Consider the following 16068-nt stretch of genomic DNA (forward strand, 5'->3'; position numbering starts at 1 on the left):
TTCTATATATGGTTACCTATATATTTCCATATTCCTAGAGAAACATCTGCTTCCAAAAAAATGGACATTTCAAACACAACTCACACAATACAGTTAAATGCTCTTATGTATGTTAAAGATTAACAACAATTTTTTAAAATAGTTAAATGGTCTTCAACATGCCCAGCTACACTCAAGAATGACTGAATTTGCTCTCTCATACATTCTGAGTTAGTTTTTCACCTGTGACTTTCGCCATATCCTAAGCAAGGCAAAATGCATGTGACTGTTTTAATTAAGCAGCATAGATGACTACTATCGAGGCATAGCAAGGCTGGAGTGGGCCCTGGGACAAGCAGCAAAGATAGTCCCGTACTCTTCTTCTCCCTACCCGCACTGTAGGGATATGTGAGCTGCCCCATTTGGCCAGTTCAGTCTCAGGTTCAGCCAAATTGGTTCATGGGCCAGTTTGGGGGATAAAGGGGAATCCAGCAAGGATTCCCCTTTACAAGTAAATGGCATTCCCTATAATAATACGGTGGGGGGAGGGAGAGAAAGGGTACTTTTTACTTTTAATTTTAAAGAGGTGGGGACAGTGGGGATGGTGGAGGTGGCCATGGTTCGAATTGAGCTGGCTCTCATATACTACCACATTGCGCCTTTGTTGCAGAAGAACTGTAAACCCATGTTGAAAAACAAAACATTCTTGGGATACCCTTTCTCTTGCACCTATGCAAATAATATCACACTCCCCACACATGGAGACACACTCTATTTCTTTCTTTCCGACCCCTCTCACACACATGCACACACCTGCATGCACACATTACCCTGGCTAAGAAAAATTTCCATTTAACATATATATTTATTACAATCACCTGTTCATACATAAACAGTGGAGAGTGAAGAGTGAGCTATCACCCAGGCAATGCTATATAGTTATGCCCCTAACTAAGATGTTGAAATCAGTACAAAAATTGATTGGACTACCACCTATCATATGATTTGTATAAGACATTGTGGCTGAATCAAACAATCCCATTCATACATTTCTGCATTAAGTTCATGCTAATTAGTTACGTGAGAGGAAGCTTTTTCTGGCACTTCATGCTTCAGAACATTTGGTGACTGCAATGAAATTACAGCTATAGGCTGAATATGACCCTCAGGCAATGGGCCAAATATATGCATATCCACAGCTTCCCCCCCCCCCGCCCTTTGCAGATACCATTTCACATTCAAAAGAAAATTAGTAATATATGAAATGCATATATATTTCTTCTTAAAAGAGGGGAAATAATTGAGCCATGTTTCTTAGTGGCTATAGTGCAATACAGACCACACGCTTAGCATAATGGTCAGTCATTATTTAAAAATGAAATAGTACAGACCCACTGGCATAAAGTAGCTCCTGACATTTATTCAGTTATTAAAAAGCATCTTTTGTTTGCTTAGTCTGTTTCCAGCTCCTGCAAAATGGCCCATAGTTCATCAAATGGCTGCCTCTTTCCTGATCACATATGAAAGAAACTGCAGCCCTGTTCATTGTGCATACACTTGACAACCCTGCTCACCAAGCAAAGAGGCCCCTTTTCAAGAGGTGACTCTCATGTTTATCAAGGGGAGAGCAACTATCCCTATTCAACTGCCATTAGGTGGCTTCCAGGCCACAGGCTTAGGTGACTTTAAAAGGGAATTAGAGACTTTCAGAGATGAGATTCACCATGTGGAACCTCCATGCTCAGAGGCAGTATACCAGTTGCTTGTGGGGCAAGAAAGGATTATTGCATGCCCTGCTTGAAGACTTCCCAGAGTATCTAGTTGGCCATTGTAAGAAACAAAATGCTGGACGTGATGGACCTTTGTTTGATCCGACAGGGCTCAATTAATGTTCTTATGGAGTCATACGCTCCTTCCAGCAGGTTCCGTTTAGAGCATTCAGTTTCATCTTCCAGTTGGAACAATGGAAGTTCTAGCTAGCCTTGGGACCAGTGACTGCTACCTAGGCTTGGGATGGGAGCAGATATCTGACTTGGTGAGGCTGCCTTCGACACATGTTCAGAAGCTTCAACTGGTGTCAGGGGCGTAGCTAGGAGAGGGAGGCCCCGTGTTCACTCCTCTCCCTAGCAGCCCGTGGAGAGAGGGAGATAGATAATGAAGAAAATGGAGAGGTGTGGAGTTGGGGGGGGCCCTTAGGAGCTGGGGGCCCCACGTTCTTTTAACCCACCAGCTCAACTATAGCTACTCCCCTGACTGGTACCTGAGCCCTGCTAACTGATCCTGCTAACAGGGCAAGGAGGCAACTTTTATACACGGCGATTCTCTTTATTTGGCAGGGGGAAAGTAACTGGCCCTATCTACGCCCTTCACAGTACCTCCAGTGACTGTTGCTGGAGTCTATCTAATGTTTCTTTTTAGCCTGTGAGCCCTTTGGGAACAGGGAGCCATCTTATTTATTATTTCTCTATGTAAATAGCTTAGGAAACTTTTGTTGAAAAGCAGTATATAAGTATTTGTTATTGGTATAGTGTGGCAAGAGTTCTAGCAAGAACTTCCGAAAGAGCTGAAAATCCAAACATACTCCCCTATCTGATCACTGAACTACATGGCTCAAAGAAAACTCCCCCAAGTCACGCCCCCTCCAAATTTTATACGGATAGATCCATGTTAAATCAGTGTGTGTGTTTGTGTGTGTGTGAGAGAGAGGGAGAGGGAGAGGGAGAGGGAGAATGAGAATGTGAATGTGAATGTGTATATGTGAAGACAGGTGTGCACAAATCTCAAGCCAGCTTATTGCTGGCAAGCTGAAAATATAGTCCAGCAAATTAATGATATGTTAAAAACAATATTTACACTAACTGCTGTGTGAGAGCATTTTAAGCACTTGGCACTGAACACCTTGCTGTGAGAGCTGAGCTTGAGAAGCAGTTAGGAACATTTGTGTAGGGGATGTGGCCAGGAATTCTGTCACTGCTGCCAGTGAGGAAGATCTGAGTCAAGCCTCCAGAGCTGTGCCAAGCAACTCTTCTGGGAGCAATCAAACTGATCCAGGCTGAAATACTCCACATGGCTGAAGCTGAGAGACACTTTGAAATACAGAGCAGAGGGAACAGAGACTTTAACATTTTGTTATACTGCATGTTGGAGGATAATATTAGTTGTTTAACAAATGGCCGTTATCCACTTCAAATGGTTATTCACTTCATTTGAACTGGTCGTTGGAAGCATTTCCAGACGATTAGCTTACCTAGAACAATGTTCAAGATCAGAACAGATTGGTCACCCTTTAAATATACTTCTCAGAATCTCATAGTTCTCTTAGGGCATTTTTCACACAACATACTTCTGCCAAAAGAAGATAACCATGGGAACCATCTTATAATGGCAGGAGAATTTCACAAGAATGGATCCTGTTTTATAGCTGCACAGAATAGAATCTTGCACTGACTAGCTCACATTCTAAATTTAGTAAACCCGCAAGACAGAGTTTTTAGTAAACCAAAAAGACATCCATTGCTCCAGGGAAGACTCATACTCCACTGTGGGCTTGCAGGTGTTAAGGGTGCCCACTGGCTGGAGAAATAATGGCCCAGATATGGCCCCAAACAGAGTGCTGCTGCTGGATGAGAAAGGGAACAGTGAGGTTCCATCCACTGGGGCTTTTGTGTATTCAGGCAAGGTGAATGTGTTTACATACCAGGGCTACATAATTTGAATGGCTGCCAGTCCCACGTTTCAGTTGCCGAGGAGTGGAAGTGGCACAGATTGGTGACTGCAAGAAGGATCAGGCTTCATGCTTGCTGCCCTGAGTAAGTGGGCAGCGAGGAGAAAGACAAAGGAAGCTCAGGCAGGCACAAAAAGGACACCAGTGACCTGAGCAGTGAAAGTGCTGAACATAATTCTGGGCAGACTCTAGAGTTCAGGGGATCCAAACAGGCAGGTTCTCCCACAGAAGATCTACATAAGATGAGGCTGCTGCTAGCGCAAAGCTTACCTAACTGTTGTCCATTTGGAGAAGAGTAGGAAACCTATGAGCAATGGTTTAGGAGTACTGTTCAGCTAGCAAAAACACTCAGTAGCAGCCCCTTCACAGCAACGCCTGTGTACATATTGGGAAGCCAGAGGCCCCTTCATCTCCAGTTCCCAAACCTGAACGTCCAAACTAGGGGAAATGGAGTTTGCGGGGTAAAGCGACCTGTGGTTTCCCTTGCCAAACTCCACTCTGAACCTTCAGTCAGAGTGGAGTTTTGCTGCCGCAAACTCAATTTCTGTGGTGCCAGCGTTACGTACAAATGCTGGCACTGCAGTTTGGGCCCAAAAGAGCCAGAGTTGAGGGAAGAAGCTCCTCCTTCACTCTGGTCTAATTGGCTGTGCAGGCTGTCCTCCTGTGAAGAAGGAAGCCCACAAAGCCAGTTACCCCACCTCTCTGCAGTCTCACTGACTGTAGAGAGGCAGCTCTTCCCAACATCCAAGTCTGGTTGGGAGAATGTGGGGAGGGGGCACTATGAGCATTTTACGTATGAACCAGGGGCGTAGCAAGGTTGGAGTGGGCCCAGAGACAAGATTTTAAAATGCCCCCCCCCACTCAAAGTCCAGGGCCTCCGCACACCCCAGGCCCCCCAAGGATTTAAGTCTGATATTCCAAAATAAGTATGCTGCCTGCAAATACATTTCACTGAATACACACACACACATCACAATATATAGTGATATACATTGAGTACTATACATTTGTATTACTTTTAATGCCTAGAACACACTAGAAAGATGAATTATTAAAATGGGCCCCTCGCTGCAGATTAGCAAAGGAGACTTTCAACCATGCAGGGTGAACCTATGTTTGTTTTCTCAGAATTCTGAACAAATTCAGTCAAGTTTGATTGCAGGAAGTTTTTCACAGGAGGCTTTTAAAGCCCTTTAAGACACATCTCCTCTGGAATGGAGGTGCTGCATTCACATGTTGGCCAGATTTACCCTGAAGTCCCTGCAAGTTATTGGGGAGCAGTTCACACACAAGAAAAATAAAATAAAAGCACCACACATGCTTCACAGTTCTCACTCAGACCTTCTGGGTTGCAAAACAACTTGAACATAAGTGCATTTATAAATGAATGAATGACTAAATAAAATTAATAAAATACTGTTCCAGAAGTTTTTGCAATTTTCTGCCATGAAACAAGCCACTTATAGGACTTTTTAGATAGATTTTTTTAAGTCAGCAAATTTTCCAAGCTGTTTCAAAATAAATATTCAGAGACTTCTCGGTCTCCCCCCCCCCCATATCCAAGCCCTATGGCAAGCAGATGGGGGGGGGGCGGGAAAGGTAACCACAAAAAGGAGTTCACACTCTACCTGGCAAATGCTGGTCTGGGTTGAGCAGGGCAGCAAGGGGTCTTCTGCTGCAGAGAACACTCTGGCTGCCTCCTCCTTCCTGGCTTGCTTGGGCCCTAATCGAGTTCAGGCTTCACTGTGGCCTACACGGAGGCCTCCGTGGAAGCCCCGCCCACCCGCCGATCAGCTGAGAGGCGGGAGAAGAGGAGCTCTTTGCAGCTTGCCTGCTGCTTCGATTGCGGGCCAGCAGAACAAGCAGGAGAGACGGCGAAGAGGGCAAGTGGCTGAGAGGCTATGGGGCTGGGCAGGGGGCAATGGGGAGTCACATGAGGTGCCTCTGGGGTGCCCCTCCAGGCAGTGGGGCCCCCAGACAACTGTCTCCCCTTGCCCTATCATTGTTACGCGCCTGGTATGAACCATGTTAAATATGAACCGAGTTACATATGAACTGGGCATGTTTATATTTCATACATCATTCTTAATTCCTTGACTGCATGAATGCATGAATGAGAGAGTCTGTGTCTTCTCTCTCTCTCTTTCTCTCTCTCTCTGTATATCAATTGACTTTTCATTTCTGATTGTGGCACAGTTGCAGTTTGGATTGTGTTCTGATATGTGTGGAAGGTACTGCTTAGGGACAGCAGCTTGTAAACATATGCAATTGTGGTAACCTATAGAAGAAGTGAGTGGCAGACACACAAAATAAATTTTCTTGAGGAAGTCCGATTGAAATTACAAGGACAAGTTAGGCATCCCTAACTTGTCCTTTCAATTTCAATGGGACTTCCTTGCATAAATTTGGTCAGAAAGCCAATCATTGTTTTCTGTAAGATCTACATCCTCATCAGTATTCTCTCTCATTTTTTTTCCCATCTGTGTGTGGAATGAGTTTTGTTTTGGGCAGCAGTATCAAGGCAGTGTGTGCACACGTGCATTTAGGATGGGGCCTTCCTGATTCAATCTGAGTGGGATCTAAAATTGACTGAGTGGATATCAAAAAACATGTGAATGTGTGCACACGTGCACACTTTAGAGGGAACACTGATCCCAAGAGACTCAGGCGCTGGGCCCTGCCCAGGGTCCAGAATTATTACTCCATGCGTATCTAGCACCTGCTGTTTTGACTGTGTACATAGTGCTGAAATGCCTCCTCGTTTTCAGTACCCAACGTACAGGTAGCAAAAACAGAGGCTCATTTCAGGGGACACACAATTTTTGACCAAAGGTTTCTTGGGTGGGGGGGTTGATGTCATGGGCTTGCAACTATCTCTCTCAACTGCGCAGGCACTTCTCGCAGTTAGCAAGAGATGCTGGGCCGAACTGACAGGCCCAGCATTGCTCTGGCCGCTGCCAGGTGGCGCGGCGGGGGGGGGGGGAGACTGCTAGGCTCACCCCCTGGCAGCCATCCCTCAGCCATGCGGCGGCTGAAATTAAAAACAACAATGGAGGTTTGGTGTGATAGGAGGCCCCCAAGAGTAGGTTTGGGGGGGCCTGATGCTGAGGGGGGGCCTAGTGCCGAGATGGTCCAAGTGCCAGAATTACCTAGGTGTGCCCCTGGGCAGGTCTGCTCAACTTAGGCACCACAGCTGTTTTCGGACTTAGAGGTGCACCTAGGTAATTTTGGAGCCTGGACCTAAAGGCTTTTGGACACACACACCCCGCTGCATCGTTTTTTAACATGTAGGTTCTTGAGAGCACAAACCACACCACCCAGGACAGACTAAAGATTATTTGGGCCGCCCAGGGGGTGTGGAAGCCCTTGACCTTGGCCCCAAAGTCCAGGGGGAAGTGTACCACTGTTTGAACTACCATAATCCCCAGCCACAATGGCCAATAGCCAGGGATAATGGGAGTTGTAGGCCAAATTCTGCAGGAGGGCTGAAATTGAGCAGCTGTAACTTAAGAGGATGGGGCCGCTCTGGATGTTTGCATGCAGAAGGTTCCAAGTTCCTTCCCTGGCATCTTCAGATAGGGCTGGGAGAGACTCCTGCCCACAAACACGGAAAAGCCACTGCCAGTCTGTGTAGACAATACTGAGCTAGATGGACCAATGGTCCGACTCGGAATAAGGCAACTTCCTATGTCCCTATGTGCCTTTGAAGCATTCCTAACAGCCTATGCCTGCTACTGTCTTCACAAGTGCAATGCGTCAGGATCATTTTCAAAGACACTTATGGTGTTGTTGTTGCTGCTGCTAAGCCTGCCCAAACATTCATTTGAAAATTGGGTGAAATTTGTGTGCTTCCTCCCTGAACATTTTTGCCAAAAGGAGCTTGAGCAAAAGTGTTCAGACCAGCACTAGTATGTGATATCAAACAAGCATAAGCTGACTATTGTATTGTTTGCTTACATCACACATATTTTACTGCTAATCCTAATGTGTGCGCCCCATGTTTCTGAAAAATGCTATACAGATAATACTGCTATTGTGCTCATTTTAAAAGGTTTTGTTTTGTTTACTATTTGGTATGCACAAACAAGTATTGATATGCACTTGTTTGATGAAAAAATAATTAATATTGTCCTCTTCCTATCAACAAAAAGAAATCACAGACTGTAACTTAATTGGCAATTCATTAATCACTTAATGGAGGGTGAATACCTTTAATAGCTGCTTTAAAGAAAGACCATTTGCTCCAATACATATTCGCAAGAATCAGCAGTTTCAAGAATATTAACTCTAAACAGAAAAAATAAAAGGAATGAAATAAACTATTTGCAATAAGCAATACCATTAATGCTTGAATATTTAAAATATTTCCACTAATATTTGGTTTTTGTATCTGATGCATGCTGGTAGATGATCTTAAATGAACAAATTGAGCCTGCGGTTAATTAAGTTTGTTTATGAACAGTGCCCCAAATTCTGAAAGGAGATATTGCTTAAGGCTGAGTTCTGATTGGTCCACTTACTCTATTTGTAGAAGAATCTTCCATCATACAATACTATCTGCCAATACTGATTGGATTTTCTTCTGGTTTTCTGTTGAAAGGGAGCATGATGTGGCCTGTGCCTTCAGAACATAATATTGAATCTGAGTTTGGTGTTGTTGTTCTTTAATATTTTGCACAAAAATATTGACCTCACTCAACCAGAACTACCATAACCTATTGCAGATTGTGTTTGTCTATTTTTCATGCTCTTTTAGTTTCTAAGCTAGTCCATTTTAACCCCTACTTTGACACATCTTACATAAGAAAATATTAACGGTTTCTAGCTTATTCAAAGCTTTGTATCCAATCCAGTTGTATTCATGCCAAAGTTTACATACAGTGCCTATGAATGCAGGTTTTCAGATTGTCTTCGGTAGCAAGACAGTTTCTTGCATGCACTGGAGACACTCCAGTGAAGTTAACAGTGAATCCCTTTACCGCACATCAGAGAACTTTTACATATACACAGATTATCCCAATCTGACTACCAGACTCTTGTTTAGTTTCAGTTTAGTTTAATTACACTGTTTAGATACCAGGATGGCAAGCCGGGAAGCAGGCTGCTAGTTCAGTAAGTCCAGGGAGGATCACCAGGCAGTCTGTAGCAGCAAAGCCTTCACTAACTATCTAGTTACTCAGGAGGAGGAGCCAGGCCAGAGAAAGATAGCAGTCACACAAAGCCAGATGAGATTTCATTGGCTTCTCAGGTCACTTGATCCTGTTTGGGTTGGAAGCTGCAATACACCTTCCAGACACCTGCAGTGGTGGCAGTCAAGAACAGCAGATCTCTGATCTGCAGTCAGGGCCATCCCTAGGAGGGTGCAAGGCTGGGGTCAAGTGGCACACCCCCTTGGCCACACTCCTCCTTCACAGCTCCTTGTCTCCCTCCCCCCTCCCCCTACAATCAGGGACTCAGCATGGCCTGTGTCAAGTGTACACTATGCTCTGTGTCACTCTCCTCTGTCTCCAAGCTCCTTTGCCTTCAGAACTGTCGGCCTTGGTCCACGGCATCCACATCTTCTTCCTTCACCAGCTGCTGCTGGGCTTTTGCGATCCATTGGCATGCCTGGCTATTGCACAGCAGCTCAAGGGGGTGGGACCTGCCACCACCCTGAGTCTCCTTTGCTTCTGGGCTTTCTTCCTGGCTGGAGTTCCCATTCTAGGTAGCTCTAGATAGATAAAAGCCCAGCGGAGTATTAGAGCAAATCAGGACACTCAGACAGGACACTTGTGCCCCACCATGAACCACCGCAATCAGGTCCCCTGCACCGCTGCTCTGCTTCTCCTCTTCTTGCTGCTAGCTGGGAGTGCTTTGCAGAGCCGTGGTAAATGAGGTGGACATGGGACTTAGGCTAGATGAAGTGGGCAGGGCATGGAATCCTTTAGCTTGAGAATTCTTCAGTTTACAATTTGTTCTTCCTTGTAGTTGGAAGTGGCAGCTGAAGGTTGATTCTTATATCCTTTCCTTTCTATCCACAGTGGGAAGGTAGTGGGGGCTGGGGAAAGAGTGCACATATACCTGCAGGCACGTGTCTGCTCTCTGAGTAGTAGCTGCTCTCTCTGGGTATCTGGCTGTGAGAAAAGCAGTTGCGGCCAAAATGGTGGGGGCTGGGCCTGGTGCTCAGTTGAGGAGAGAGAGCAGGCTGCTCGCTCAGGCCTGTCCAAATGTGAGGCCTGTCTTTGTGCAGAGCTGGGGGTGATCACCCTGGTTGGCCTGCCCAAAGGATGACCCTGTCTGCAGTTTCCTCTGCCTGCAGAGCTGGTAGCAGAAGAAGGATGGGTCCCAATGTCTTATCATTCTCCACCTCCACCATGGATTAATCAGCTGTGTGCAAGTCTTAGTGAGCTGCTGAAACATCTAAAACCTTTCCAGGGCATGCACATTATGTGCTGGTTTCCAGATATGTTCCTGACATAGTCTTCCCAGTTTATGAGGTAACATGCTACCTTATCAAATCCATCTGGTCCTCAGCATTGTGGCCATCTTGTAAAATAAACTATTTTTCATTGATCTGGGAGCTGCTCTCAAGATGGCTGTTTCTGGCGCAAACAACAGTTTCTTTGCAAAGATATCCACAAATGCTGAATAACAGAAGAGGAGTATTGTGGTAGCTTCTCCTCCTTTCCCCCTCCCACACAGAACAGGAGTCAGATGAAGGAGGAGAACTGGTCTTGTGGTAGCAAGCACAACTTGTCCCCTTAGCTAAGCATGGTCTGCCCTGGTTGCATATGAATAGAAGACTACATGTGAGCACTGTAAGATATTCCCCTTACGAGATGGAGTCACTTTGGGAAGAGCATCTAGGTTTCACGTTCCCTCCCTGGCATCTCCAAGATAGAGCTGAGAGAGATTTCTGCCTGCAACCTTGGAGATGCTATGCTGCCAGTCTGGGTAGAAAATACTGAGCTAGATGGTCCATTTGTCCAACTCAGTATAGGGCAGCGTCCTATGTTCCTATGACGGTAAAGAAGCAGTGGCAGGGGAGTAAGCTGCCTTTGAGACTTATTTTTTAGTAAGCATGCATAGACTGGTTATAAACCTCTTTTGTACCGGCTAAAACATTGGCTTTAAGAAAACTCAACTTCTTCTAAGCACTGTTCAGGAAGTGACTTAAGCCAAGGTTATCTTCTACATATTTAGAAGACACTGTTGCTAAATCTGGGCTGTAACCACTGGTGGGTGGGGAAGCATTGGCTTGGCCTCCTCACCAGTATTTCAGATCCCTACTGAAAAATGGTAAGCCCCTAGCTCAGGGTTTCTTAACCTTGGACCCCCAGATGTTGTTGGACTACAACTCCCAGAATCCCCAGCCACAAAGACCATGTCTGGGGATTCTGGGAGTTGGTCCAACAACATCTGAGGACCCAAGGTTAAGAAACCCTGCCCTAGCTCTGTTTCATGGGGAGATAAAAATAAGTGTGCAGACCATATTGCTCATTAAGATGTTGTAAAATTACAACACATTAAGGTCCCTGCATTTATATTCTGGCTGTTTAGCAATTATTTCATCCTCCTCACCAGCCCCCTCACCACCAAATATCAAGATATAGATTTAAGTTAAACAGTAAGGACACTGAACTGTCACTATTGGAAAACTGCTAGAAACTTTAAGAAACTTTACAGTACTGCCGTATTTTTGTGCATAGTCCCCACCAACGGGACCTGCCTGCACCTGCCTAGAGTGCCCACACCTCAGAAAGATGCTCATAAAAACACAATTTGAAAGCCCACAGCCAGCTGCTCTCCATAGGGATTTTTGCAAAACAGGTGCAAGCAGTAGCAGCAGCTTCCAGGGAGGGAGCACAGGGCGGGGGCGCTTGGAGCTGGCCGGAAGATGTGCATGTGCCACATCCTCCGCCACAGGCAAACAATTGAGGAGCAATTGAGGTGGTGGGGAGAGAAATGTTTGTTTACCATATTTGGCTGGGGCAGACTGAGAGTGGGGAGCAACGGAGGTGGCAGGGAGAAAAATGTTTATGCTTGCTAACTGGGCAAAGAGGCACCTTTTTAACATGGTGATTTTCTTTATTAAGCAGGGGGAGAGTAACTGGCCCTTGTCCACCCCCAGCACAGTACCTCCAGTGACTGTTGCTGGTGTCTATCTTATGTTTCTTTTTAGATTGCGAGCCCTTTGGGGACAGGGAGCCATCTTATTTTTTTTAATTTATTATTTCTCTATGCTTTGGAAACCTTTGTGAAAAAAGGAAACGTTGTGCCGTCGAGTCGGTGTCGACTTCTGGCGACCACAGAGCCATGTGGTTTTCTTGGTAGAATACAGGAGGGATTTACCATTGCCATCTCCCTCACAGTGTGAGATGATGCCTTTCAGCACCTTCCTATATCGCTGCTGCCTGATATAGGAGTTTTCTATATTCTGGGAAACACACCAGCAGGGATTTGAACCAAAAGCCTCCTGCTCTCTAGGCAGGTTGCTTCCCCACTGTGCCATTAGGTGGCCACTTTGTTGAAAAGTTGTATATAAAAATGTGTTGTATATAAATATTTTGTTGTTGTTATGCTTAGGAAGACAGCCCACATACTTTTAAGTTCCTGCCCCCCTTCCACTTGTAAAAAACAGCATTACCCTTGGTGCAAAAATATGGTAGATTGTTTGCCCCACTGACCCACAAATAAATACAAATCAGAGTTCTATCCCATGCGATTACTGGCATATGAATGCTTCCTTTTGTCATGCTTTACTCTGCCTCCTGAGCAACTTATACCTGGGAATTCCTGTTGGGATATAGACTTGTGTGGATTTAGCCAAAGCTTCATATCACTAGTTTGGCCTGTGGATGGAGTGACTCATTTTTATGTAGAAGCTTGAAAAGGAAACCTACCAGCCCTTAAAGGTGCAACATTATTTAGTAAATCTTGCTTTGTTCTAAGGGGAAGAAAACTTCACTAAAACACAATATTGTGTTGACCTCTATAATTTGGGAAATATGTGCATAGGTTTCTGTTTTAATTTAGGAATTAGTCACAACATTATTGCCATCTTGTAGCCTAATGTATGTTAAAGATAATTTAAGTATAAGATTATCTGAAGTTCCAATCATTTTCTTAATGGGCTACCAATACACCTCAGTATTGTGCACGGGCATACCTGGGGAGAGCATCAGGATGATGGCAATGGCAGCGAGCAGAGGAGATGGTATGGACCTTCCCCACTTTAAAGCAGCTATTTAGGCCCTCAGTTTTAAAGGGATATGCCCCACAATTCAGCAGCCGAATCACAATTTGTCACATCCCGAGTCACCATGTGATGTCTCTGTCAATGTGCAGTTCTTCCTATGGAATCCACTGTAGGTGCACAATCTTAAGATGACCTTGAATAAGCAGAGAGCTATTTGCCACAGTTTTTTCAACATTCTAAGCAGCAGCAGCAGCACCACAAAACAAGAAGCAAGTCTGTGCCTGTGATTATGAAGGGAACTAACTGTCACACAGCTTTCAGCAATGGTTTTGGTACTGTGATTTTTTCAGCAGTGCAAAGAATTATTACACTTGATAGTGGCAGCTTTCCCCAGCCTTTTTTTAAAAAATGGCTCAGTTATAAAATAGCTTAATTCAGAGAAGTGTGTAGGTGTGAGCTGAAAGATTATTAAAGCCCACTTTCATAACCCCCCCACAAATAATACCCAAAGCTGCTGATAACGACTTATAACTGTTTGTAGCTTTTCAAGTACAGAAGCCTGTTCTTGACTTCTGTATTACAAACATTGTCATTTATTGTTGAGAAGTAGTGACATTTAAGTGATGGGTGAATGACCTATACTTAGTGAAGAGCATCTGCTAAGCCACTTCACTATGAACGACATTTGTTGATTTGATATGGTAGGAAGTATCACTCATTCTTGGCTTTATAATTATTCCTCTCTTGGCCAAAATTTAGATGTTTTATAATATTAAATCAGGTCATTTCCCATGACTTCAAGATGCAATATTTAAAAATGAAACAATTATGAGTATAAAAACCAGTACCTATTGAGATCAATGAGAAAGCTGCTATTGTCTTGAGCCAAGATTTAACCCCATGACCACAAGGCAATCTGGGGCATATGAGGGGAACATAACTAATCTTCCCACCCTAAAACTCTATTCATATAATTTATGAGTCAAAAAGATTAATGATTTATAACTAGGCTCATTAATCAAAAGAGAGAGTGGAGGAAAGGGAAAGTGTGTGTGTGTGTGTGTGTGTGTGTGTACGTGCATGTGTGTGTTTTAAAGGACCAATTCCACTGTTCAAGTCAATTAGGCCTTGTAAAGCTATTACACTGAGAAGAAGCTGCAATATTATCAAGGCTTCCCCGAGTGTATTCAGAGTATAAAATAAATGCTATTATTCAGAAGATACTGAATTGCTAAGCTTCTTACATTTGTACAATTGGGAACCTGCAGTACATTAAAATGCTGAAACTCATTAAGAGCCTTTTCCACAGCCTTAGAATCATTCACATTCACAGCAGTATTTAGAACAATAAAGGACTCTGCACACCTAAGAAGAGAATGACTTCCGTTCCTTCAACTCTGCTTTAATGAATCACTGAGGCAGAACTTGTACCCAACCTCTCTGGCAACTTCTGTCTTGAGAAACAAGAAAAGAATATAAAAAGAAAATGCTAATATCTCAAGTAGGAATGAACAAAATTTGCCAACACTGCCACACTAAAAGGGTCCCAACAATTTAGTTAACATTGATCTCTTGTTTAGAGTGGAATTTAATTTTCTCCCTGCCAATAATAAGTAAATCACCTTCAAAGTTACAAAACAACCTGTTCTGCTCTGCGAGCATCAAAATTCAACACCCCATGAGAGAGGCTGCTTCCTTAGCTGTCATCCTTTGGTGTGAAGGGCAAGGAATCAGTTGCCTCAGTGCTTGTTATCATTAATGTGAAGAATACTTCATCTTTCTGTGTGCTCCAAATGAAAATCTCTGTTGTTCTCTTCACTGCCGTTATTATGGAGCTGCAGGAGTGGCTAGAGAGTTAAGGGATATTCGTTTTCCAGCAGCCTACTATTATAAAGCCTGAGCCTTCTATTCATCACAACATCAAGACTATTTGTCCTATCAGTATGAAATCTGGCATGAAGGATGTACTTGGTGAGGGGTACAATCTGGCCATATCCTATAGAAATAACAAATGGCTTTATTATAGCCACTTAAATTGTTTTCTTTGATGAGCAAGGCTCCCTCCCTGTTTGCAACCATCCTACTTCCTGAGGTGCTTTAAGTTCCTCCTTTTGGTGGTTAGACAATTTCAAAAAATCAAGCATGTTGCAGGGCTCTCCCCCCTCACCCATTTTGTGACTATCCATTGTGAACTTATCATGTTCTCATCATGTGAACTGCCCTAATGTGTTAGCAACTGATAGCAGCAATTGCTATGTGTGAACATGTATAGTACAGCAACAACTAAAGCAAACAACTATCAATCAGCACCCACAAACATTGGCACAATGTTGATTGAAAACATTGAGGAGTTTGATGCCAATTTAAGACCAAGAATTACTGAGAGAATTTATGTGAAGTACACTGGAAACTAGGGATGTGTACAAAATGGATTTTGTGATTTGATTAGACCTCGACATGAATAGCAAAATCCTCAAATCAATTCACCGAAACGGCGGCCAAAGCCAGCTGTTTCGACAAACCAAAATGAAAACACTCTAAACATTTTGAGTGTTTCAAGTACCATTTAGAGCAGGCTTCCCCAACCTGCGGGCCTCCAGATGTTGCTGAACTACAACTCCCAGCATACCCAGCCACAATAAATTGTGTCTAGGGATGCTGGGAGTTGTAGTTCAGCAACATCTGGAGGCCTGCAGGTTGGGGAAGCCTGATTTAGAGGGCTGTTTTTCTGGGGAGAGCTGGTCTACTGATTGGGGTTGGTGGGTAGACCAACCCTTCGCTCGGGACTTAGAGCTTCAGCCTGCCTCAAAGGACTGGTCTATCCACTGAACCCAAGTAGTAGACCAGCTCTCCCTGAAAAAACAGGCCTTAACATGACACTAGAAACAATCAAAACATTTCAAGTCGAAATGGGGGTGTTTTGTTTCGAGCTTGAAACACTTGAAGCAGCCCGTTTCAATCTCAAATCAATTTGAGCTCAAATCAGTTTGCACATCTCTACTGGAAACTTACAGAAATGTACAGAAAGCCAGCTGTCACATATCTGAGATTAGGAGAGAGGGATTTGGAGTATTGTCCAGTATTCCTCTTTTTAAAAAGCTAGCCCTGGAACAAACATACAACTGACTTTTCTTTCTGGTTCTGCTATTAGTACAAGCCAGAAAGACAGTTCTACCTATATCATATA

The 16068-nt window shown here is 44.1% G+C and overlaps 1 protein-coding gene across 12 annotated transcripts in view; it reads right to left on the reverse strand.

Moving 5' to 3' along the window:
* RBMS3 (RNA binding motif single stranded interacting protein 3) overlaps positions 1 to 16068 on the reverse strand; it is a 1053558-nt gene that overhangs the window by 206871 nt on the left and 830619 nt on the right. The window lies entirely within an intron of this gene.

Source organism: Hemicordylus capensis, chromosome 6, assembly GCF_027244095.1.
Source record: "Hemicordylus capensis ecotype Gifberg chromosome 6, rHemCap1.1.pri, whole genome shotgun sequence".
NCBI classification, from domain to species: domain Eukaryota; kingdom Metazoa; phylum Chordata; class Lepidosauria; order Squamata; family Cordylidae; genus Hemicordylus; species Hemicordylus capensis.